At 42.9% G+C, this 26,466-nt stretch overlaps 1 protein-coding gene and 1 pseudogene across 1 annotated transcript in view; both read left to right on the forward strand.

The window, feature by feature from the left end:
- Positions 1-26,466, forward strand: part of LOC124795818 (neuroendocrine convertase 2) — a 1,530,590-nt gene that overhangs the window by 168,379 nt on the left and 1,335,745 nt on the right. The window lies entirely within an intron of this gene.
- Positions 8,905-9,022, forward strand: LOC124796511 (annotated as a pseudogene).

Here is a 26,466-nt window from a genome sequence, read left to right on the forward strand (position 1 = left end):
GAAGGATATCGAAAAAGTTCAAAGAAGAAGTAGGGGAGAGAATAGCAGTGACATGATACGTGAGCTAGGGTGGCAATGCTAACAAAGGCGTTTTTCGTTGTGGCAGGATTTTCTCATGAACTTTGTCACCAGCTATCGCCTTCATTTGCGAAAATATTGTGTTGACACCCATCTACACAAATAGAAAACATCATCATGACAAAATAAGAGTAATCAGAGATCGAAGAGAAGGATTTAAGCGCTAGTTTTTCCCTCAATCCGTTAGAGACTGGAACGGTGAAGAAACAGCGTGAAGGTGGTTCGGTGAACACTCTGGCAGGCACTTAATTGTGAATTGCAGTGTAATCATCAAGATATAAATATCATCAAGATATATATCAACAACATATAAATATCTACATGTTGCTAGTGAATAGGTCGTTCTCGTCTAACAAACTGAATAATTAGCTTTTTCTATTCATTCTGTGATCGAGTATGGGTGCTTCCTATTAGCGTGTAATTATGTTCGATCGACTACGGCTAGGTCTGGAACCTTTTGTTCGAATGACTGATTCCACATCGTAACGTTTATCATGAATATGATTTACAGAAGAAACTAAAAGGGAATGGCCAAGGCGTGAGCCAATGACGGTGTCTTCGTAATTTTGCAGAAGAGACCTTGAACGACAGTCATATTACCTATTACATTGTTACTAACAGTTCTCAAGCAGTGAATCAGGCGAATTTCCGGTAGAGTGGGAAGCAAAAATGCTTTACTGGCTGGGAGATCCCATGGATGTTCGGTCTCCCGGTGCAAGTCTTTATATTTCATGCTACTTCAGTGATTTGGACGTCGGTGATGTTTAGGGCAACGCTCGCTCTCCCTCCCCCCCTCCTCCCACACACACACACACACACACACACACACACACACACACACACACACACACACAAGCGTGCGCACGCTCGCGCGCACCCTGTCCCCAGCTGAGAAAATCCCGACCCGGTCAGGAATTCGACTGTTAGGTGGAAAATAATAAAGCATCCTAGCGTAGGAATAAAGTAATAGAAAACTGAGAGACAGATTTCGATCGCTGACTGGAGAGGAGTACGCTACAACTTAAATAATTTGCTGAGCGGGGCGCCGGAAACTTGATGAAAACTTGATTGTCCTAAGTGAAGACTTACCTCTGATGTTCAAGTAAGTAAAAGTTATTTTGTAGTTCTGTTTCCTCAACTGTAGTAAGTCTTCGATTCCTTTAAGTATTTTATACTTTTTATTTTCACCGAACATGTTTGTTAAAAAATACCAGAATTTTTCCGCTCCAACGAACGAACCACAGATCTTACAGATTCAAGTAGTCGACGACTCTAAGAAAGTGTATACGAGGTATGATCAAAAAATACGCTGAATAATTTTATTAGAAGCAAACTAGTAAGCTTACATGAAATTTTACTTAATTTCCTTCAAAATACTGTCCTTGTCAACCACTTCACTTATACTAAAGTTGAATCCATCACTGGAAGAATTCCTGGAAGGGTGTTCAGCTGTTCTTTGATGGTCTTCTCAAAACTTGGTTTTCAATTTTGGGAAGAGCCAGAAGTTGCATGGTGCTGAATCTGGCAAGGTGAATGCGGACAACCAGGAAAACTTTTTTCGGCCAAAAACCCGCGAACCAAAAGCGAGATGTGGCACTGTGCGTTGTTGTGATGAAGACAAAATCGAAAAAAACCTTGAGCATAACTTTGATATTCGATTTTGACTGCGCGCCTTTTAGAGCAAGACGATTCACTGGTTTTTCCATTGGGAACTCTGAGTTTTCGTCTCAGAGTCATATCCATAGATCCAAGCTCTATCTTCAGTTAAAATTTTCAGGTACCGTTCTGCATGATGATGATCCTTCAACTCCGTGCAAACTGTCATACGATTTTTCTCCTGTTTATCACATAAAAGTCGAGGAAGAAATTTTGCACTCAGTAGTTTAATTTGCAAATTATCGACTAAATTGCTTTGCAAAGACACGTACGCGACGCTAAGTTCTTCGATAAGCTCTCAATTAGATCAAATGGTTCAAATGGCTCTGAGCACTATGGGACTTAACATCTGTGGTCATCAGTCCCCTAGAACTTAGAACTACTTAAACCTAACTAACCTAAGGGCATCATACACATCCATGCCCGAGGCAGGATTGGAACCTGCGACCGTAGCAGTCACGCGGTTCCGGACTGAACGCCTAGTCTCAATTAGTTACTCGACTGTTTCAACGAACAATTTTTTCCCCTTTTTGCACGTTTCCTTCTGTTTTTTGAACTTAATGGACGTACCGAACATGCCTCGTCTTCTACCGACTCATTTACGCTTTAAATCGCTCATAGAACTTGTAGCTATTACATCGGCAATTTAGTGGTTGCCAGAAGGTTCATCGAATCACTTTCAAGGTATTTCTCTGCAGTTCAACTCTCGGACGGGCCCATGAAAAACGAGCTCTTAAATCTTTCTGTGTGAGCTCTGAGCTAATTTTTTTTTATTATGATCATTTCTACCAATGTAGATGGGCACGAGAAAAATATTTTCACAGTTAAAGGAGAATGTTGGCGATTGAAGTTTGACAGGAGGATCCTGCTGCAACGAAAAACGCATTTGTTTTAACAACTGCCACCCCGATTCACTTATTATGTCCACGGCACTCTCTCCCGTATTTCGCGACAGTACAAAACGATCGTCATTTCTTTGAACTTTTTCGATGCGCTCTGTCAGTCCCATCTGAAGCAGATCCGATACTGCATAGAAATACTCCGGATGAGGCTGGGCAATTGTGGTGCAAACGGTCTCTTTAGTCGAAGCACTTTCTTTCTGGGAATAAGTTGTAGTCTTAGGTTGACTTTCCCAAAGACAGCCTCCAGAGTAACAGTATTGTTACTATATTCCAATTTCAACATTTCATGAGTTTTGTTGCAAATTGAAACAGAAGTTAACGTTCATGCATTGTTCTAAATGCATACTGTGTGACAGAGAATGTCGTTGTAGCATTTGTTGCGGTGACTGACACGTCAGAACGTGTTGCAACATGATGCTGCCTCTCAACGGGTCAAGCTATTGAGCAAAATTACATAAATAGTTGCATCATCAGCAGTTGCCGCTAGAAAAATATATTAATCGTATTTTTTGATCACACCTGGTAGGTATTACTGGGTTGTAAAGTAAAGTGAAGCTGGCGACTCCAAAATACGAACTAAGAGAAATGGTACGAGCTAGACACCCACAGTATTGATTGCTAACTTAGTAAGGCAAGGTAGTATTGTTTGGAAAGAATATGAGGCAGTAAAAATGTTACATATCGGACTTATTTCTGAAACGCATAGGTCCAAGTGAAACGCAATCAAATTATTTGGAAGCCAGTGTTGAGTTCTGTCAACGTAACACGCTGTATTGTTCAAGGACGGTAGCCACTTATTCGGACCAAACCACACTGCTACACGCCGGCCGGGGTGGCAGAGCGTATTTAGGCGCTACAGTCTGGAAACGCGCGACCGCTACGGTCGCAGGTTCGAATCCTGCCTAGGGCATGGATGTGTATGATGTCCTTAGGTTAGTTAGGTTTAAGTAGTTATAAGTTCAAGGGGACTGATGACCTTAGTAGTTAAGTCCCATAGTGCTCAGAGCCATTTGAACCACATTGCTACAAACACCAAAACAGTTCACGCATCGGAAAAACTTCTGCGCGCACGTCGGCTGTTGTCTGTGGTTTTATGGCCACAGCACCACAATGATGCATTTCTGACTTTTAGATATTTGAAAATTTTTGCTGATTCCACGTCCCCTACTCTGAACTGACCCTAACAGGATATTTTTTCCCTCTTGTGTGGATACCTTTCAAAAAATAAAAAATAAAAGTACGCCTCGTGATGGGATGGAGAAGTGTCAGCAAGAGACGTTGACCTGAAAGTATGCTTCAGCCTCGCTTCCGAGGGGCGCACTCCGGGAATTAATTTCGGAAACTGTAAACAGGAATCTGCGTGAACGTGCTGTTGTGCTGACCACACCCGCGCCCTCTGTGCGTCGGTCTCGTGGTTCGGTTCGAAGTATGTTTTTTCGTGTTTCTTTCCGTATCTTTTCGGCCAGTCTCTGGCCGCAGAGTGACGCACACTTGGTGCCTCTCCCCAGAGGCGACGGCGCTCATAAATCAGTGGCGCTCAACGCAGCGGACAGCCAGTCCTCTCACCTTTTGCTTTGTTTCCTGTTACGTCCAGTGGTGACGTGCAGTTGCAGTCTCCAAACATCCGGTTACTACTTATTTGTGAGGTGACTATTGCATTTGACGCTTAAAGTGTTTGAAAGAATTAACGCAATATATCTGTGTTTTTTTTCTGTGTTTGCTTTAAAATGTATTTGACATCGGAAAAGGATTCAACCTTGAGCGAAAAAAAATTTCTTTAAATCGAGCTATGTGGATCCAGAGGCTTTTTTTAAGGGTCAAACATCTATGATGTGTATATGCAGACTGAAGCGACGAATGAAAATTTATGCCAAAAGACCAGGATTCGAGCTCGGATCTGCTGCTCACTTGGCCGATGTACTAATGGCTACCACAATACTGCACAGCTCCACAGGTACCCTAGTACGCCTTCCTCCTCAGTTCAAATATTCATTCTCACCTCAGCATTCCAGAAGCTCGCCGGTTGTATTGTGAAAGCACAGTAGCATTGAATGAAACACTGGATCCTTCCTGAAATTCAGTGATAGGTGCTTTAATCAAATGAAACTATATGGTTCCAGAGACCTTTTCAAGTCTCAAACTAAGGGAGGTGTGCAAGGGTAGTCCACGCAGATATGCAAAGCCACTGTGCCAGGATGGGATAGCAGTTAGCACGTCTGCCTAGTGAGCAGGAGTCTTTGTTCGAATCCTGGCCTTTGTATAAATGTTCATTCGTCACTTCAGTCTGCATTTGTACATCATACAAGTTTCTTCTTTAAGACCCACACATGTTTCTATGAAGTTTCACCATAGTCGGTGGGTTGATTTTATTTCATGCAATGGAACTTTGTCCTCTTCTATTAAAGAACTACAAGAAGATCAAAACACATAACAGAACCCTCCAACCCCCCCGCCTCCCCCCCACCCCACCCCAGACACATACGGAGACAGAGAGAGAGAGAGAGAGAGAGAGAGAGAGAGAGAGAGAGAGAGAAAGAGTGAGAAACGCACACAGACGTTTCTCTGATAGTCGGGTGTCGATAGAAAGTCGGGAACAGCTACCTAGAAAACTTAAAAGAAGATGGTGTAATCTTTGGTGTTAGCAAGTACAGTTTCACAGAGGCACGCCAATGTGGAAACCACGACAGGTAAGGAGTGGAGAATGTTGCACCTAAGAACACATGCTACTTCTTGGTCGATGTTTCAATCTAGTGACTTATTTTAGATTCACGTAAGGGAATGCGCACTAAAGAACGCCGTAAGGGTTTGCGGTACTTTCTAATTTTTTTTTAATTGTGCGACATAGGGTTGAGTTTTGTGCAGTATTTGTAAATATTACAAGTTCCACATATTTAAATGTTGTATAATATATTAAAAATATTTTGAAAATATTATTAATTCTTCAGTTACAGAGTTTTATGGCGAATAAATGTATTTTCAAAACTATTTACATAATGTGTTTACCATTACACCGTATACCTTCAGTCACGAAGCATCTTCAACATTGAAAAGGAAAGTCTTTTTAAGATGAAACACGTGGTATCTGCCTATTAATATAGTTTCTTTAATGTCTTAATAAATGTTCCTGTCTTGAAAACGAAAATTTGTTGTAGTTGGCAACAGCTCCTATTTCAAACTACTACTACTTCTTATTAATTTGATTTCAGTTAATAACTGTTCGCGTGTGGTAGAGTAATAATGTGTGACGTAAACTATAAAACGCCATGCCAACAATATTTTCTTGTTTGCAACACTTTTAAATTTGAATAGGATATTTGTTCCTAGGTACATGATTATGTTGCTTCTTGGAGCAGTTTATGACATTTTGGAAAAACTGTACTCTACAGAAGCATTTTTTTGTAGCTTAGCCGAGCGGTTTGAGGCGCTGCAGTCAAGGACTGTGATGCTGATCTCGGCGGAGGTTCGAGTCCTCCCTTGGGCATGGGTGTTTGTGTTTGTCCTTAGGATAATTTAGGTTAAGTAGTGTATAAGCTTAGAGACTGATGACCTTAGCAGTTAAGTACCATAAGATTTCACACACAATTGAACAATTGTAGTTTCAAAAGAAGCCTGAAGCCCACATAAAATGAATGCTATAATTTCAAAACTGAATAAGAAAGCGTATTAAACTTCTGTTACAGGGCTGGCTAGAGGCGAAGGCTGAAAGCTGTCAGAAGTACGACATCTTTCCCTACACACAAATTACAATCATTTTGCCCTCCCCCACATTCGTCAATTTACAAAGCCCATCACCAGTAACATGTTCTCACAAGGTGTTACATTAAATTAGGAAGCCTTAGTCAAAAGAAACTTATAAGATGGTGTCGACAGCAGAATGTAGCATATATAGAATAAACCAGAATTTGTGCACACAGACGCTACAGTATAATTTTTCTCACACTATAAGTAGAGAAATGCGTGTAACAAAATTTCGTCCTATTCATATCCTGGGTAGCACATACACGTCAAAGAAACGCAATTTGGCAACAATATAATTGTGAGCCCGATAAATATCTTTACGAGTACTGCGAAGCTGCTCTGCCCTGCTACTGCAGTGGATACAGTTTTCCAACAGAATACTGGAGCTCGATAGTATAATACTTGCGCTAGGTCTAATGATCTTTTATTTTCTAAGTGGCGAACCCACTAATGCTTTGCAATTGCTAAATATGTTTGGGAATTGGATATTCGTCCTAATCTCCTTCTCACTCCCTCTCTCTATCCTTTTCCTCCTCCCCCTCCCTTTGTCCATCTCCTCTTCCTCCATCTTCTCTCTGTCCATCACCTTACCCCGCTCCCTGTATACCTCTTATCCCACACGTTCTCTGTCCAACTCCTCCCTCCTCTCCCATCTATCTTCTCCCTTCTTTATATTCATTTCTTCCCCCCCCCCCCTTTCTCTGTCGATCTCCTCCTCTCCTCTCTCTCTCTCTCTCACCTCATTAATTGTTAACGTAAACGGTTCCTTGACTGGGAATTGAAGTAAAAATGGATGGGTAAATCTGTTGCAATCATCATTAGTGCACGGGGCATGAGAGAGACCTTTCCACTGCTGCAGGTGTACGGATAGCAGCTTTAATGACAGTATGTCGTAGCAGCTATGGATTAATCATCTTAATCAACAAATGATATCCATCCTTCGCTGGGCAGAATGTCAGCGGGTATTGTAATGCATCGTACGAATGATACGTTTCGCAAATGCGCTGAAGGTTGTCACCAGTACGCCGTCGAATCAGAAAGTCGTGAGAAACCAGATTCTCGCCAACAACCACAATGACAACTTTATTCAATGTTGATGCAATGAAGTGTCTCTCATGTTCGCCTTCTGATCTTTTGCCTACTGTAATCACTATTTTCTGACCATACGAAGACATCATTTCTAGTCCAGTCTGGAGCATTCTAGCCAACTGTTTTCATGTAAGAGTTTTTGTAGCTGCGCAATAATCTCTCGCTTTACTGCACGACTGATGACATAATGCGATTGATTTTATCAGCAGAATTTCCTTGAAAATAAATCAGAAGAAATTTGTGATCAGTACTCACTGGGGACAACATTGCTGCTGCACGATGATGAATTTGTCCTTCAGTCTGTAAAAGTGAAGACAAATCATTAATTTATTAGCCCCGGTGAAACTTTGTGAATCGTTGATGTTTATTCATGTTAGTATGTGTGATGTTAGTGTATGTGATGTGTGGTGCAGTCGAAAAAGAATTCATCTTAAAAGCTGGGTTAAAATATCGTTCTTCGACAATATTTGTCGGAAAGGATGTTTTCTTGAAGGAACGTTTGTACTTTTGTGTATTCTGCAAGAAAAGCTTCATCGAGGTTTGTGACCGGAAAGCATTGGCTCTGGCGGGGGTATCGGTTGTGGCAATTTGACCTTTCCGCTCGTAAACATAATCCTGGTGGTTACTGCTGAAACCTCAAACCATTGCAGTGTTGACAAATATTGTTCATTTTTCCGAAGTCGACCAATGCGTCCACGGCGTAACCAACTATTGGATCGTATCTGGGCGCCAAATGTTAAGTTTCGAATCGTCAACTTTGGCCATCTGTGTTGCCGGTGTCCCAAATTATTTTGTACATAGGCTCCAATTGTGCGAGTCGAACTCCACTGTATGTGTCATAATAAATAGCGCTTGAGAATTTCTTATACGAGGTTCCTTCAAACGCTGTATATGCTCTTCGCCAGTCTCATTGACTCGACGATGATGTAGTTGGCCTTCGTCGCACGTACGCTGATCGATATTTCGGCGTCTCAGTGGTGACATTTTTTCCAAAGAAATAAACCACGAACCGAAATCAGTGAAATGTTTGGAACTTCACCAAAGTAGTACGAACTGACATCGATTCAATCTTTGCAACACACCAAAGATATCATCACCACACTGAAATATCATTTTCAATTTATTTCTTTTTGGCGAAATATCAGTATTCAATGCAGAATTTGCTGTTATGAAAACATACCTCAGCAGAGCTGTCAAATCGACCGTGACATTTCTTTCATTGAGATTTTCATACAAAATACCATCAGAATTTACGATTTTTTCGATGGATTTTCCAAACATTTTCTTTCACACAAACTATGTCCTGATAGTTACGTACTCATACACGAGAAAACAGCCAAATCTGTCGAGCCGTTCTCATGTGTCTTGCATATATGCGGTAATTGATTTTTATGCATATAGATTTCAATGTACCCAATAATGCTGCAGCACACTGTTTATTGCCAACGGCCTTGCCGCAGTGGTAACGCCGGTTCCCGTCAGATCATCGAAGTTAAGCGCTGTCGGGATGGGCTAGCACTTGGATGGGTGACCATCCGATCTGCCAGGCGCTGTTGGCAAGTGGGGTGCACTCAGCCCTTGTGAGGCAAACTGAGGAGCTACTTGATTGAGAAATAGCGGCTCCGGTCTCGGAAACTGACATGCGGCCGGGAGAGCGGTGTGCTGACCACAAGCCCCTCCATATCCGCATCCAGTGACGCCTATGGTCTGAGGATGACACGGCGGCCGGTCGGAACCGTTAGGCCTTCATGACCTATTCGGGAGGAGTTTACACTGTTTATTAAACAACACACATTTAACATAACGGTTATTGGTCGGACATATCAGAAACATTAAGGAAGATTAATAACAAGTTAAAAATAAATTACCTGTCCTAGTGCAGAAGTAATACAAAAATCATTGTGCAGATGTTAAAAAATATGTTAGTGTCAGTAAGGGCAGCCATCGCTACTGGCAGCCTGTCTTTTACAAATAATACGTAGTATTCAGGACAGTTGACCAAAGCGACCTCCCTGCAGTCTTAAAACATTTAGCGACTCACTGATCATGGTTCTAGGAACTTTTCCCTCGTAGGCGCGCCAAAAGTGCAAGACCAGCATAGAAGTGCGTTACCGGTCAATCCACGTTCATCGACGAAGTAGAGTAAACGTGCTCTTTAATGTGTCCCCGCAGGAAGACATGTAGGTCTCTAAACGCGAAAGTCATAAAACAGTGCCCCCACGATCGACACGCGTTTAAAAGCAGAATAATAAAAACCATTCTACTCTCATTTCGGTGTCAGTATGAAACTAGAAAACTCCCGATTCTTTAAATAATCAAACTCCCATGTATAAAACAGCTTCAAACGTCTGATTCCTTTACAAATGAGTAAATATTCTAAGTATTTGAGGTTGAGCATTTGAAACGAGAAAAAGTGTAGAAAAGGCTTGAAATTATGTTAAACGTTTGATGAAAGTCGCTAAATACTCGCATTGTCAGTCACTGGATGACTATAGTCTGGCTAGTTAGCGCTACATATGAAGCATAAGTTAGTTCTTCACCCATCTCATCTACATCTACATAGATACTCCGCAAGCCACCGGATGGTGCGTTGCGGAGGGTACGCTGTGGTCATTTCCTTTCCTGTTCCACTCGCAAACAGAGCGAGAGGAAAACAACTATCTCTCTAATCTTAACTTCTGGGGCTTTATGCGAAATCTACGTTCGCATCAGTAGAATATTTTGCAGTCAGCCTCTAATGCCGGTTCTAAATGGTTCAAATGGCTCTGAGCACTATGGGACTTAACATCTGACGTCATTAGTCCCCTAGAAGGTAGAACTACTTACACCTAACCAACCTAAGGACATCACACACATCCATGCCCGACGCAGGATTCGAACCTGCGATCGTAGCGGTCGCACGGTTCTCGACTGAATCGCCTAGAACCGCTCGGCTTTTTTAGAAAAACGTCACCTTCCCTCCAGTGATTAACGTTGGATTTTCCGAAGCATCTCCGTTTCACTTACGTGCGGTTCGAACATAACCGGTAACAATTCTACCAGACCGCCTCGAAATTACTTCCATGTCTTCCTTTAATCTGACCTGATGGGGATCCCAAGCACTCGACCAGCACTTAAGATTGGATCGCACTAATGTCCTATACCCGGTCTCCTTTATAGATGAACTACACTTCCCTAAAATTCTCTCAGTAAACCGAAATCTACCATTCACCTCCCTACTACAATCCTTACATGCACATTCCATTTCATATTGGTCTGCGACGTTCCGACTAGATACTTAATTTATGTGACTGTGTCAAACAGTACACTACTAATGCTATACTCGAACATTACGGGTTTGTTTTCCTACTCATCTGCGTTAACTTGCATTTTTCTACATTTAGAGCTAGCTGTAATTCGTCACTCCAACTAGAAATTTTTTCCTAAATCATCTTGTTTCCTACTAGTTACTCAACAACATCTTCCCATTTACCACAGCGTCATCAGCTCTTCTCTTAAAAATGCGATTTATTTTGCTTGTGGTGTTAATGAGATGTAATTGGAGTTAGTCATGTCATAAATATATTTGGGAATAACAGTGTGTATAGCTTTGAAATGTACCGACCAGATATGATAAATCAAATGGCAGGCTACAAACTGCATACTGGGAAACTTCAATTTGTTTACGAAAGAGACTGCATATGAAAGAATTTTACAGCCAATTATTCAATTCTGTGTTCCCATCTATGGGACCTATGTAAGGCCGGAGTGAAAGAGAATAAGGAAATTATATAAGAAAGGGCTGTAAGAATGCTGACAGACTTGTTTGTCTGGAGAGCGTCATCAGCATACAGCGGCAGACTGCAGCTTACCATGCCTGTCAGTTATTTTATGTATATAAAAAATAAGAGGTCCAATCACACATCCCTGGGACACTCCGGACGATACCCTTGTCTCCGAACTCTCGCCGTCGAGGACAACATACTGGGTTCTGTTGTCTAAGAAGTCTTCGAGCCATTCACATGTCTGGGAACTTATTCCGTATGATTGTATCTTCATTAACAGTCTGCCGTGTGAAATGCTTTACGGAAATCTAGGAATGTGGACTCCAGCTATTGTGTTAATTCATGATTCGACAGAATCTCATGTGAGAAAAGGACAAGTTCCACAAGAGCGATGCTTCCTAAAACAGAGCTGATTTGTGGACAGATGCTTTTCCCTCTCAACGAAATTTGTTATATTCGAACAGAATACGTTCAAGAACTCTGCAACAAACCGATGTTAAAGATAATGGTCTGTAATTTTGCGAGTTCGTTTGTGTCCCTTCTTACATACAGACGTCGCCTGCGCTCTTTTCCAATCGCATGAGGCTTCGTGCAGGGCAAAAGATTCGCGATAAATGCAAGCTAAGTAAGGAGTCAGTGCTGTGGAGTACTCTTTATAGAATCAAATCGGGATTCCATCAAGAAGGACCTGGCGACTTATTTGCTTTCAACACTTTATTTTTATATACCAGGGATGCTTATTACTATGTGTGCATACGGGAGTCTGCGCAGTAGTTAAACGACGCTACGTTTGTACGATTATCCTTTTTGAACGATTTCTTAAATGCGAAATTTAAAACTTCGACCTTACTTTTGCTGTTTTCTACCGCCAGCCTTTGCTTCCTCAGTATGTTTAGAATTTCACTGATAAGCCGCGGTAGGTCTTTCCTGTCCTTAATCCACTTACTCGGCACAAATTTCTCCAGACTATGCTTTATAGTCCGCCCCTCGTGGTCTCGCGGTAGCGTTCTCGCTTCCCTAACACGGCGTCCCGGGTTCGATTCCCGGCGGGGTCAGGAATTTTTCCTGCCTCGAGATGACTGGGTGTTGTTGTATCGTCTTCATCATCATCATTCATTCCCATTACGGTCGGAGGAAGGCAACGGCAAACCACCTCCATTAGGACCTTGCCTAGTAAGGCGGTGCGGGTCTTCCGCATCGTTCCCCTACGCTCTATAAAGAAGCATGGGACTTCATTTCCAGTCATATGCTTTATAATCCGATCTATGTCTGACCATAATTCGTCTAGGTCCCTCGCACTTGAACTAAATTGTGTCAGTTCATTGTCTAAGTGGGATGCTAACAACAGTCTGTCTGCTCTTTCTAGCAGAAATATTCCCATAGTATTCTGATTGATTAATTAACAATCATCTCGATATGTATGACGGCATATCTCCTGATCTATGTGTCATACAGTGATATAATATTTCAGTAAATTCGTTCGTATATGTAGGTACTGTCTGCAAACTGTCTTGCGAATACAGTCGATTGTAAGAAGTAATAAATCAGAACGTCATGTCTGATGATAAGTTTTACTGCATGAACAGGTAAAAATATTAAGCGATGAACTTATTTCCTTTCCTCGTTTTGTGAGGGTGTCACCAAGAAAAAGTTCGGTAAACGTTTGAAATTGTGTAAAGTTTGTTGGAGGTCGTCAAGTGCTTCTCAGATACTGGATGAATAATGTCGGGGTATTTACGCGTCGTCAATTTACGCTGTCTGAAGACAGCTTTTTAATTGTAATACTTGTCTTATTGTGTTAAATTATTAACATAAGAGTATCCCTCTTAATGAGTAGACTATGACAGCATTTTAAATTTTTAAATTAGATCAATAATTGCGCGAAATGTGATTACAGTGCAATCAAATTATGTTTCTGTGACGCCCTTTTTCTCTCAGAAATATTAATCGGATGAAATTTTGCTAGATTTCTTGCCCTGCTAGAATGGAAAATCCCGCTGTGGCGTCTGTGTATAATTCAAGTAATATAACCTAACAGCAACAAAAAAGAGAAAGAAAAACAACCGAAAATACGTAGTTTCATAGGACGATTAACTTGTTAATTACATGAAAAATGCTATTGAAAAAATCGGATTACTTTCAGGAAAAAAAAACTCTACCGAAGTAGCAGTTGTACTATAGAGGACAAAAACATGACCATTAGTGTAAGATATTAACATCTAGATTATATTAATAGTCTTATGAATCTAATAACTATAATCCCGTAACTGTGCATACTGTCATGCAAAATTATTCGGTGGAAATTAAAGTGAACCAACTAACGATGATCATCACGTCTGTGTAGTAAAGAAAAGAATTTTTTGTTCAAGACAGAATAGTTCTTTCACAACGTTGTCCATAACTGCGGTCACTTTGGCGAAGTGTAGTAACAGTGACCGTGCGGAACAGTTATTTGCGTTATACAGCTTCCACTCACATTCAAAGTAGTTTCCCATGTAACTTAACACAACGCTACGTGTTTCCTGTATGTAGCGCTTATTTCAAATGGTTCACATGGCTCCAAGCACTATGGGACTTAACATCGGAGCTCATCAGTCCCCTAGACTTAGAACTACCTAAACCTAACTAAGGACATCACACATATCCATGCCCGAGGCAGGATTCGAACCTGCGACCGTAGCAGCAGCGCGGTTCCCAACTGAAACGCCTAGAACCGCTCGGCCAAATCTTATTTAATGACAATATTTCTTGGTTAATATGAACTGACAAAGAAATACGACAGCTGCAATATTGTGAACTTTTCTGCTGATGGAGTGGTTGCCGTGAGGTGGTGGGTGGGGATCGGAGGGGCGGGGGCGACGGCGATGCGACCTCGAGTGGTACTTGCGCTGAGCTGCAAAACTGCATGTGTGGGATGCATGTGCATAGTTTTGCATCATTTGCTATACTGCAATGTATCGTACCAACAGTAGACGACGACAGCGATGTTAATCCTTACAGCGAATAAGTTAGATTTTTATTGCTCACGGTGATGTAGGAACGGTGCATGTTTGGAATGGTAATTGTGTGGGTCTTTATTTGCCATGCACAGGCTTTCGTTTTGAGAAAATCGTTTAGATGCTTAATGAATAATGATTTCAGTGAGTGTCAATATACCTATTTGACTCTGATCATCTTTATTCATGTAACTGCATTTACTCATTGATAAAACAGAAACTTCAGCACTGTATCTCATTTTCGAAGTATTTTTCTATCACACTGCCTAAATCTCTACAGTTTAACAACACTTTCACTGTTTTACATAATTTTAATGTGTTTCCTTTACTGCCTTAGTTTTGTTCCGAGGTCTGCGTGTTATGAAAATTTCTTGACATTTATTTGCAACAATGCAATTTAAACTCACACGAGTGATGATAGGTCAGAATGACGGAGGAAGAGGCAGTGGAACAGGAGGGCTGGCTCTGAGCACTATGGGACTTAACATCTGTGGTCATCAGTCCCCTAGAACTTAGAACTACTTAAACCTAACTAACCTAAGGACATCACACACATCCATACCCGAGGCAGGATTCGAACCTGCGACCGTAGCAGTCGCGCGGTTCCGGACTGAGCGCCTTAACCGCGAGACCACCGCGGCCGGCGAACAGGAGGGGAAGGCTTGGTTTGGGAGAGACGGTTTTCCAAGCCATTGGCTTCCTATTCTGCTAATCTGATAAAAATATTTAGTTACTTACTGCAGCTGGTAACGTGTGGGGCGGTGCATATAATTCAGTGGATCAATTCCACATTTCACTAACTGGCACCGGCCCAGAACACTTTCAAGCTTACCAAATTATCTGAACAGAATCAGTTAAGCCCCCAACATAAAATGGTACTTGGGGGACTACTGAAGGTATCTGATGTACAGATAATTCACTAATACGTATTTCTCTAAATAATCCACATAGGTCTACCAGCAGTAGCCTGTTGCTCTCTCTTGTTGGAAGCCGTGTATTGAGAATTCGTAGATCAGAAAGAGCTCTGGTTGTTCTCACAATGTTTGTGCACACAGGTTGTTAGCGCATAACGCAATTCCACAAATCGAATCTGAGCACATCCAAAAGTGCATTTCTTCGCCAAAACGCGCTGTTTCGAAGATCGCTCTCAACGTTATTTGTTGGTCCTCTTTCGTTAGTTTCTTACGTTGAGGCGGAAGTGTAGCGGTATCAGCGGCAGGACCGCCATAAATTGTGGCGAGCTGCAGCACGTGATGGCGGAACCATGTTGTATATCGCGTAGCCTAATGGATCTGCCGTGTTTATTTTGGCCGATAAGACGCGTGTCATGTTCTCATCGCGAGCCGATTACGACGGGGCCGAGCAAACACATTCGCGCGTCACCGCTCTTCCGGCTTCATCTGCCCGCCGTCACGTAATTCTCGCGTGTAAGCCCTCCCACATTCCACTGGCACTGTGCATGTCAGATTTTTGTACATCTACTGCGGGCAAGGTTCCAGATTCGAGTCCCGGTCTGGCACACAACTTCATTCTGACGGGAGGTTTCGGAAACAGCGCTGACTTAGTGTTTAAGGTGAGTGTTGCGTAATAAACGGAATTACTTCCTAAAGTCCCGAATTATTAAGGTATGCTATGTCATATGAACCTGTGTGCGCCATAAAACAAATTGGAAATGCAATTTGACCACAAATATTTAATAAAACATTCACAAACACACACCATTACTTAAAGTGTTTTTCTCGCGGGAGGTTCGAGTCCTCCCTCGGGCATGGGTGTGTGCTTTGGTCTTAGCGTAAGTTAGTTTTAGTAGTGTGTAAGCCTAGGGACCGATCACCTCAGCAGTTTGGTACCTTAGGAATTCACACACATTTGAACTTAAAATATTTTTGAAGCGGTAATGAATTCTTTTGTATCCCGTCTGGAGGGCGGCGCGTGGGTCTACTCCTGAAAACTGAAAGGTTGGCCGAATGAAGGAAGTGAGTAGGAGCAGGAAAAGGTAATACACGTCGGTACTGCAAGAAAGTAAAAGTAGTTTACTGGTGCATGAATATATATAGGGCATACATAACTTTGTAATGATGAGCAAGCCTTAAACCCGTCGTAAGTAGAGCAAAGTATATGAAGCGAAGCGCAAACGAAGTGTCCCGGCAGTCTTCTCTTGATCAAATGAGCTGAATCTGCAGCGGAGCTCGTAGATCTCAACAGCGCCTGCTAGAGGGCGCTGCCGTCGGTGTCTCGTAGTGCCAACTTATGAACTTGTATCTATGCCATGGCATCGTTGCTATCGATAACACAAATTCTGCGTAGCTAACATGAAACAATAAGTAATTTTCCTCTAAGAAACTGTCAAAAAATTATAAAATATGTTGGCTGTTAGTCCCAAGAACTGCAAATAAGAACGTGCTCTCGTCGTTTTTACTCACCGAATCTAAACTCGAAAGAGTAATTAAACAAAGCTTTTCTTGAACCACTGCGATCAGGACACAACTTCAAAACAAAATATCTGTTAATGCGATTAGAAGGCCTCTCGCTTTCATGTATTTCACTACATCCATCACTAATAGACCCCCCGAACATTACACGCCGCACTCATAAGCAGCATTCTTCTAAAGGACAACTGATGACTTAACTTTCTCCATCTCAAACCTAACTTCATGTAAAGAAACAATATTTACTAGCTAATACCTTGCGATTTCAGGGTGTAATTAATTTAGTTAAATGTTTGTGCCACCTCAGAGCATTTATGAGATAAAATAGTCTGCAATGAGTCTGCACGATATGGCCGCACGGCCGCAAGGAATGTAATGGTTTTACAAACCCCACACGGCTCCTCCAAATAGCAGCTACAAATAAGAATCTCACACAGAGTAATGGGAATCACACGCTATTTATACATCTAATAAGGCGCTAACCCTTTCTCAGTGCAGGGACGGATTATGCCTTTGAATCTAGAGCACGACAGTACGAAAAGATAATATTCAACAGTATAATCAGCTTACATTTAGCAAAAAGTGAGCAACTTAGAAGTGTCCATTCATCATATGAAAGAATATCGTTGCACATGTGTACACTGAGTGATCGCAGGTTGAGTGTGTCGATATGTAGAATGCACTTCTGAAATAATCTATACATTCACCTAATGTTCACCACAGAAAGTAGTCCAAAAAAAAAAACCTATTTGTTTCATCATTGTAGAACTCCAAACTGGCTCGCAATGACACCCGACAAGGCCAGAGTGCTTCCTACAATAAAGCAGAAAGGTAATTTACCACTTCAGCTCCAGATCGGAACCGCACACAGACTAGAACTAGAATGGTGATTGCCCATTCAAACTATATGCTTCATGGTTCCAAAACTCACAATTATTTGCCATTACCGGCCTTAACACATCAGTGAAGACATAGACATTTCTCAAAGAGCTAATTGTAACTAGTCATAGCTGGCTACAGAGAAACACCTAAGGCACTATAAAGACAACTCGCGTTTGAGGAAAAGCAAAAATATGTTGAGCAAATAAAAAAATTGCAAATTGCTAGACACTTTCCAATTGAATCATTTACTCTGTATCTACTGATGATCTTCAACGATCCTCTACATTATGCCCTTGCTCGCTCTCCCACGCACTTGTCAGTACTATACCAGCTCACTCAGCTATGCTGAGACCACAATGTCACGACGTTCTCATGTGATCCTATATTGCCACAAAATGTCTCAAAATTACTACCACTATTGCAGGTGTTATTATTCTGTTACTCTATTGCACAGGTAGAGGAGGTCACTTACAATAGCGGTAGAAACGTTGACATATTGTATAACATGCCGCGATCTACGGTCCAGAAGAGTTTTATGGAAATCGAATGAAGCCGAAAAAGCCTATGAGCATATCATCTTTATGGTCAGTCGTGCGGCGTCCTGATATCGTGACCAGTAAATCGAAATCGTAGCACTGCGCTTCGAATAATTTAGTGAGTATAATTAAGGTCATCCACACTGATGGGTAAAAATATTACGATCACTGCTCACCACAGGACTGAATGCCTCCTGGTGGCATTGTAGGTGCGCGACGTTGTAGGAAAAATACGTCTAAAAATCATTGTACCGAAGATATAAGTCGAAAATGGAAAAACCCATTGGCATAAACGACTTTGACAAAGGCAGATTATTATGGCACGGCGCCTAGGACAGAGCGTGTCGGAAATGGTGAAGCTGCTCTGTTGTTCGTAAGCTAGTGTGTTGAGCTTTTATGGAAAGTAGTCGAATGTCGGTGAAATCACTGGAAGGTGATAAGGTGACGAAAATCCACGTCACATTACGGAACACAAGATCGGAGGCTTGTCCGCTCTGCAAATCAGGACAGGTGTCGAACTCTGTCAGGTCTGACGACCGAGTACAATGCTAGTAAAAGCACATTTCGGAGCACACTGATCAGCGGACATTTTTAAACAAGGTGTACCGTCTCAGACGAACCCTACTAGCTTCTGTGTTGGCCCAACGACATCTTGAATTACGATTGCAGTGGGCAAGGGACCATCGAGACTGGACCTTCGATCGATAAAAACTTATCACCTGTTGGAATGAGTTACATTTCTTGTTAAACCAGGTCCATGGTAGTGTTCGGATATATCGTCATCCAGGCAGATGGTTGCTTGAAATATCTGCTACAGCACGGAGGCTGGATGTGGGACGTCCACATGATCTTCCAAGGGTCATGTGGTGGTAATCTAACGCAAATTAACAACCAAGGACCACGTGAACATTATTCCAGAACATTATTGCACAAACCAGCAGCCCGTACAACAAGTGAATCGCGTGACCTTTCTGTTGACATTTGGTTCCACATAAGCCTGGAAACCTACCGAGGATTATCAACCCCATGCCACACGGTGTCGTTGTTGTAATGCATTCCAGCAGTGGACCAGTATCCTGTTAAGGAGCTGATAGTAAAGTTTTGGCTTATCAAGTTTATGTGGTGTGTTACTTTGTTGAGCAACTACAATAATTAAACTATAATCTGAAGCTTTTGCTGTAAATAATTTTCTCTATCTTCAAAGTATTCAGATTTTAAAATGTTTCAGCCGATTATTTTTTTCACCCTTGATCATCTTTTCATTTTGGTCAATGTAAAACACATGTAGAAACATAAAGAACTGTTTCCTGGGTGAGTTAGGTAAACTGTGATTAGATACATGTGCGAATTTTGTCTTAGAACTTACATTACAAACATAGTAAGATTATGTGTCCTCGAGCCTTTCGCGGCCACATGTCTTAGTAAAATCTTCCCAGTTTTCAAGCCGCGTCAGTTAGAATAAAATTCTAGAGCTTTCGATGGTTTTCCGCTTATACAGACACGATTGCAGCATCTCTGTCCTCTGGTGGCAGCTGCTGCAGTTGTGCCTGTATAAGCGGAAAACCATCGAAAGCTCGAGAATTTTATTCGAACTGACGCGGCTTCCAAAACCGAGAAGATTTAATTCGTAGTAAGAATATATTTGTAGAGACTTTTGCCGGCAGGGTATAGCAAAGGGTTCTGAATAAACTTGTCAGCAATCGCTCTTAATCACATTGAAAAGAATGAGAAGAACTGTAGTGCTAATTAGGCATTCTACATTTTAGTGGACGTAACTGCAAAGTTTCGCAAGATGTTTCATACACTGTCTTAATACAGATCCACAATAAGCCAGTCCAGTTTATGTAACTGCTAGGCTTCCGCGGCCAGAGGCAGCTGACTTACAAGATTTCTAGGTGTGGTACCACGACTAGAAAGCTTTTGTATCACAGTCTAATTATCTGAAACCACTAAGCCATAGATTAATGAGACAAATTGTACAATGGTCGTCAACAATTTATATTCATACCATTGATCACTTCGGCTCTCGCACTAAATGTGGGTCTGATTGCCAGTTTTCAATGTGAAAAGTCAAAACGTTTCTGTAGGCTTGTTTCTGTTTTATAAATTATAGAGTGCAGCAATCAGTCGTCCTTTTTTTTATATTTTACTATGAAAATCCAGATTTCGGCTAGTTGCTAGCCATTCTCAATGCATTATTTTCTGTTCTCAATGCATGTAACTGCCTCTTGTTCGGGCGTCAGTCACAGTTCTTTGAATACTACTGTCACTTTTTTCAGTTGTTGGAACCTATGATTACAAGGTAGCTTCACTTCCGTACATGTCTGTTTTCAAAAAAAAAAAATGTTTTACGCGTTGCGTATCAGCAGTTTGTGGATCTGGACGAGGGTAACACCAAAATTCCTGATCAAACTTAAAATGAGAATGGGAAAGAACAATGTTTCCTCGCGTCAGCGACTACAGCCACCTGGGAAATGGGAAATGTCAAGACTGACGTAATGCAGGACACAAAGTAAGCAATCGTGCTATTAATGGTATTTTTTCCAGTGAAGTAACGTGGTAGCAGTGATAATGTAAGCAAAAATATCCATATCTGTCAAACTAAACAAGGGCAGTGATAAAACACTAGGACGGAGTAAAAAATGTATCTTTCCATCTAGCGTACTCTGAGAAACGATAATTAATGGTGAAGTCAATGAAACCACGATAAGTGACAACACATTTATGAAAAGGAAAGAAGTAGCAAGCAGAAATGGATAACAGTTACCGTAATAACGTGATACACAATTACTTTTGTCATTTTTGTCGTACCAAAAATGCCGCAAGGTCTCCAGTGTGTCTCCTACCACTGTGCTAGGTCAGAAGTTACACGGATGACATTTCATAAACAGTGATGTAGTGGACAGCTGACTTCATTCTGATCTGATGGCACACTAAACATGTTACATCACCTCTCCATAACTGCTGCTCTTGATTGCATTTCGAGTTGGTTCTGATCCGTTTAGTCGATTTCATTACGTCACTGCGACAGTACTAATGCTGTAATGTCACTAATCCTATAACGACAGTGATATAACGTTACCGAACCGACGGAGAATCGTATCCAGGCCGTCGCTAAGCACGACTGGCTTTCGGACTGAAAAAATAAAACATATGCAGACTCTGAAATAAATAACTTTTTCCCTTTGGCCTGGCTCCTTATTTTAATCATCACACGAACGCCGAAATGGCAGTCTCTAAGTGATTATGGAATAGAAAATCATTCAAAATCGTTAGATGGATGAAATGCAATATGACCTGAAGACAGATAGCTGTAATATTCTATATTCACTGTGTTAAAGAATTAATGAGTCACTATTTTTTAAAACGTAATTATTTTCCCTCAGAGCGACGAGGAAGTTTCCAATTTGGCTATAAGGTGCCTACAACGTTTCCCTGCAATGACGCAAAAGCCCGGCGCCCTCCGACATTACCCTCGGATTCGGCGACGATTCGAACAACAATATGTCAGTACAACAGAAGTTCATGTGAAATGTAAGGTGGTTTATTGAGATCACATTGGCACCAATTTCAACAACATTTTGCCCAATACCACCATGGACGTCTCAGACAATGGGAAGGTCGTCACTCGCCCTCAACCTTAACTTTTACCCTCTCTTGATGCGTCTGCGATGGAGGTCAGAACCGCTACGCCAAGTGTTCAAATTACACTTTTTTTATGGCTGGTCGCGGAAAGCATTCCAGACACGTCGCCGTTCGGATTCGACTCAAGGAAGCCTGAGGAGGTGGTACAAAATGCATCAGTGAAACAACCCTTTCCTTTGGGATGTTAATTTACATATATTTTTGCGACTGAAAACAACGTTTGCAGTGCGATGTGCATCAGAACGGCGTTCTTGACAAACTTTGATACAGCAGACACCTCCCCGACGAATCAGTGCTTTTCTAAGGATTTATTGTGGCTAGAACTTCATTGAAAATGATGTGACCCCTTTGGATTGTGGTGCGACTGCAGTTTTTGCTGTGGTATACAGGGTGGAGCCACCAGGGACTGTTCGCAACCATTACACGAAATTTGAACATGATCCGAAGCAGCAAAGGTTGTTTAAGCTTTTTCCAGCCCTCATGTTTCACGCCCCATTGTAGCTTGATCATGGTGGGTGGAGGGGGGGGGGCTAGGTGTGATAACGGCAAGCGCTCGAATAAAACGGCAACACATACAGTGGCACTGGCATAACTTTGTTGCGCACTTTAAAAATGGACGTACAGAGACAACCTTTGACCGATTCCAAGAGACCTGCAGACAGGCAGTTCCTTTGATCTCAGACATCGCTGACCATATGGTGCACCTTCAGCCAGCTTTAGGATGTCGAAGGTGTTGCCTTCCTGCAGGCGTCTAGGAATCGATGAAGTATTGTCTCTGTAGAGGCACATTTTTATAGTGATCTTTAAAGGTATGCAGGTGACTGGAGGTGTTGCTGAAATGGATGGTCTCAGAGAGACCATTTTCCATTTTATTCGTGCACATGTCGATGTCGTATTCCGCAACCCACCCCCATGATCGTGCCAACCACAGCCACAGGAGGACGAGAAACAGGAGTGCTGAAAAATCATTAACACCCTTCGATGCTTCAGATCTCGTTAAAATTTCGTAGAATGGTTTTTAGCGGCCCCTAGCAGATCCACATTGTATAGCAGAGCAAAGGCGCTATGCTTCAAAATCGTCAGATCACCTTAAATGGGGTTTCAGCACCACGATCACTCTGAAGAAAGGGTCAATCTTGCGAAGGTGTCGGCAGCACGAAAACGTTATCATAACGTCGTTCTGTTGCATAACGAACTGCAAACTATCGTTTTAGATTGCTTAATGTGTGTAAATGAGAGCCAAGGGCAGGAGTTTTATCACTGACGCCATTTAGGGTATCTCCTTTGACCTTTTCGTGTCGACTCAGCGGCGGTGGGTCTGAAACGCTTTACTCAGCCACGCATAAGACTGGATTGAATTGGATAGATGAGGTTAAAGGGACCAAACTACTAGGTCATCAGTCTCTCCATTCTATTTGCATCAAGCCAGAAATTGACTTCAGAGAGAAAGGACACTGAAGACAAATCCTAATCAATCCTATTTCAAAAGAGAAACAACAACAGCAAGATATAGAAGTAAGAAGAAGTGAGATAGGAGTGAGGAGGAGTAAGTTGGGTAAGCTACTTCACCCAGAAAGCAGCTCAGTCACACGAAAACCACATGAATTCAACGCTAGACATCACAGCTGTGACCTCCGTCGCAGACGCGTCAAGAGCAGGGGAGAGATGTGGTAAAGGGAGGAGTGGCGGGGGTGCGACGACCTTCCCCTCGAATGGCACGTCGGCTGTGGCACTGGACAGAATTATGTTTAAACGTCGTGCCAATATGACCTCATTAACACACCTTACACCTCACGTGGACTGAGCCTTCTCCCTTTCTCGTATGTGTCGGTACTTAGCCCGAAGTTGACGTCTTAAGGCTCTAAGCTTTGCACCATTAGAGAGGAACGTTACAGCCACCATTGAGTCAAATTTCATACTTCTACGTCACAAAGGGAAAAATGTCAGTTTTTTAAACTAAGTAATCCTTTAATTCTTTTGCGCACTGTATATTACGCGATATACACTCCTGGAAATTGAAATAAGAACACCGTGCATTCATTGTCCCAGGAAGGGGAAACGTTATTGACACATTCCTGGGGTCAGATACATCACATGATCACACTGACAGAACCACAGGCACATAGACACAGGCAACAGAGCATGTACAATGTCGGCACTAGTACAGTGTATATCCACCTTTCGCAGCAATGCAGGCTGCTATTCTCCCATGGAGACGATCGTAGAGATGCTGGATGTAGTCCTGTGGAACGGCTTGCCATGCCATTTCCACCTGGCGCCTCAGTTGGACCAGCGTTCGTGCTGGACGTGCAGACCGCGTGAGACGACGCTTCATCCAGTCCCAAACATGCTCAATGGAGGACAGATCCGGAGATCTTGCTGGCCAGGGTAGTTGACTTACACCTTCTAGAGTACGTTGGGTGGCACGGGATACATGCGGACGTGCATTGTCCTGTTGGAACAGCAAGTTCCCTTGCTGGTCTAGGAATGGTAGAACGATGGGTTCGATGACGGTTTGGATGTACCGTGCACTATTCAGTGTCCCCTCGACGATCACCAGTGGTGTACGGCCAGTGTAGGAGATCGCTCCCCACACCATGATGCCGGGTGTTGGCCCTGTGTGCCTCGGTCGTATGCAGTCCTGATTGTGGCGCTCACCTGCACGGCGCCAAACACGCATACGACCATCATTGGCACCAAGGCAGAAGCGACTCTCATCGCTGAAGACGACACGTCCCCATTCGTCCCTCCATTCACGCCTGTCGCGACACCACTGGAGGCGGGCTGCACGATGTTGGGACGTGAGCGGAAGACGGCCTAACGGTGTGCGGGACCGTAGCCCAGCTTCATGCAGACGGTTGCGAATGGTCCTCGCCGATACCCCAGGAGCAACAGTGTCCCTAATTTGCTGGGAAGTGGCGGTGCGGTCCCCTACGGCACTGCGTAGGATCCTACGGTCTTGGCGTGCATCCGTGCGTCGCTGCGGTCCGGTCCCAGGTCGACGGGCACGTGCACCTTCCGCCGACCGCTGGCGACAACATCGATGTACTGTGGAGACCTCACGCCCCACGTGTTGAGCAATTCGGCGGTACGTCCACCCGGCCTCCCACATGCCCACTATACGACCTCGCTCAAAGTCCGTCAACTGCACATACGGTTCACGTCCACGCTGTCGCGGCATGCTACCAGTGTCAAAGACTGCGATGGAGCTCCGTATGCCACGGCAAACTGGCTGACACTGACGGCGGCGGTGCACAAATGCTGCGCAGCTAGCGCCATTCGACGGCCAACACCGCGGTTCCTGGTGTGTCCGCTGTGCCGTGCGTGTGATCATTGCTTGTACAGCCCTCTCGCAGTGTCCGGAGCAAGTATGGTGGGTCTGACACACCGGTGTCAATGTGTTCTTTTTTCCATTTCCAGGAGTGTAATTTGTTCCCCTTGTAGAAGTGGGTTGCCGTAGATCGCTAAGGCAATGAAGTGTAACAGGCCATTAGTTATGTCACTCACGCTTTCCTGAAAGACGTCGGACAAATGTATATTATTGTGGCCTATTTGGCACGCTCTAAATTTGTTGAAGAATCGTGGAACACGTATCGTGCTCCTACGAAACTTCTATGGATCCTCTGAAACTCAATTCGCTCTCTTTGTTTAGGTCTAGAATGCAGTACACAGTGTTTGCGTAAGAGCACGCACAAATTTAACAGGACATAGGGGATGCTCCACTGAACAATGTGAGGTAGGGAACCTGGTGTTGGAGAAGCCAACTTAAGGAGACAATAGAAATAAAATCACATTACTGTGTACTTTTTTATTTATATTAGTTGCAGTTAACTGCAATGACACGATGAACGTACCATTTGTATTGTGTCTTACAACATACGCTAAAACTGACGGCCATCAACCTCAATGCAAGCATGTCATTAGTGAACAAGATTCTAACGCAACCTGACAAATACGCCTGGTGTGTTTCGAATCACGTCACAGGCAGCTACTAATTTCATCTCCGACCACTGGGGTCTCGTATACAAGTGACTTTAGATATCCCCATAGGAAATAATCAAGGGAATTCAGGTCAGGTGACATTGTGGGCCACGGAATAGGGCCTCCCCTTCCAATGCAGCGACCAGGAATACAACATTAAGATGGCTGCGAACATCCACACTGAAGTGAGGCGGTGCACTGTCATGTTGTATCCATATCCTCTCACAGCAGCCAACGGTACGTTCTCCAACAACACCGTTAGAACTCTTTGCACGAATCTCAAGTACAGGTGGCCATTCAGACGGCCAGGTAGAAGATGTGGCCCAGTGAGATTATCATGTACAATGCCGATCCAGATATTCACAACAAAACGTACTTGATAGCGTGACTCTACCACAGCTTGAGGGCTTTCCTCATCCCACACATTGCTATTCCTGCTGTTCAAAATACCATTACTATCAAATGAGGCCTCATTAGTAAGCCTCACGAAGGAACGACGTAGCTATAGGAACCATCGGTATAACAGTTGTTAATTGTCATAGCTTTGTTGGGAAAGTACCAGAGCTCCTATCGCTAATAGAAAGCACTGATGCTCAAATCGTTATAGGCACTGAAAGCTGGATAAAGCGCGAGATACGCTCAGCGAAAATTTTTGCGGAGAACCTAACGGTGTTCCGAAAGCATAGGCTAAACACGGTTGGCGGTGGCGTGTTTGTTGCTGTTAGAAGTAGTTTATCTTGTCGCGAAATTTAATTAGGTAGTTCCCGTGA

This window comes from Schistocerca piceifrons, chromosome 4, assembly GCF_021461385.2.
Source record: "Schistocerca piceifrons isolate TAMUIC-IGC-003096 chromosome 4, iqSchPice1.1, whole genome shotgun sequence".
Lineage (NCBI taxonomy): Eukaryota > Metazoa > Arthropoda > Insecta > Orthoptera > Acrididae > Schistocerca > Schistocerca piceifrons.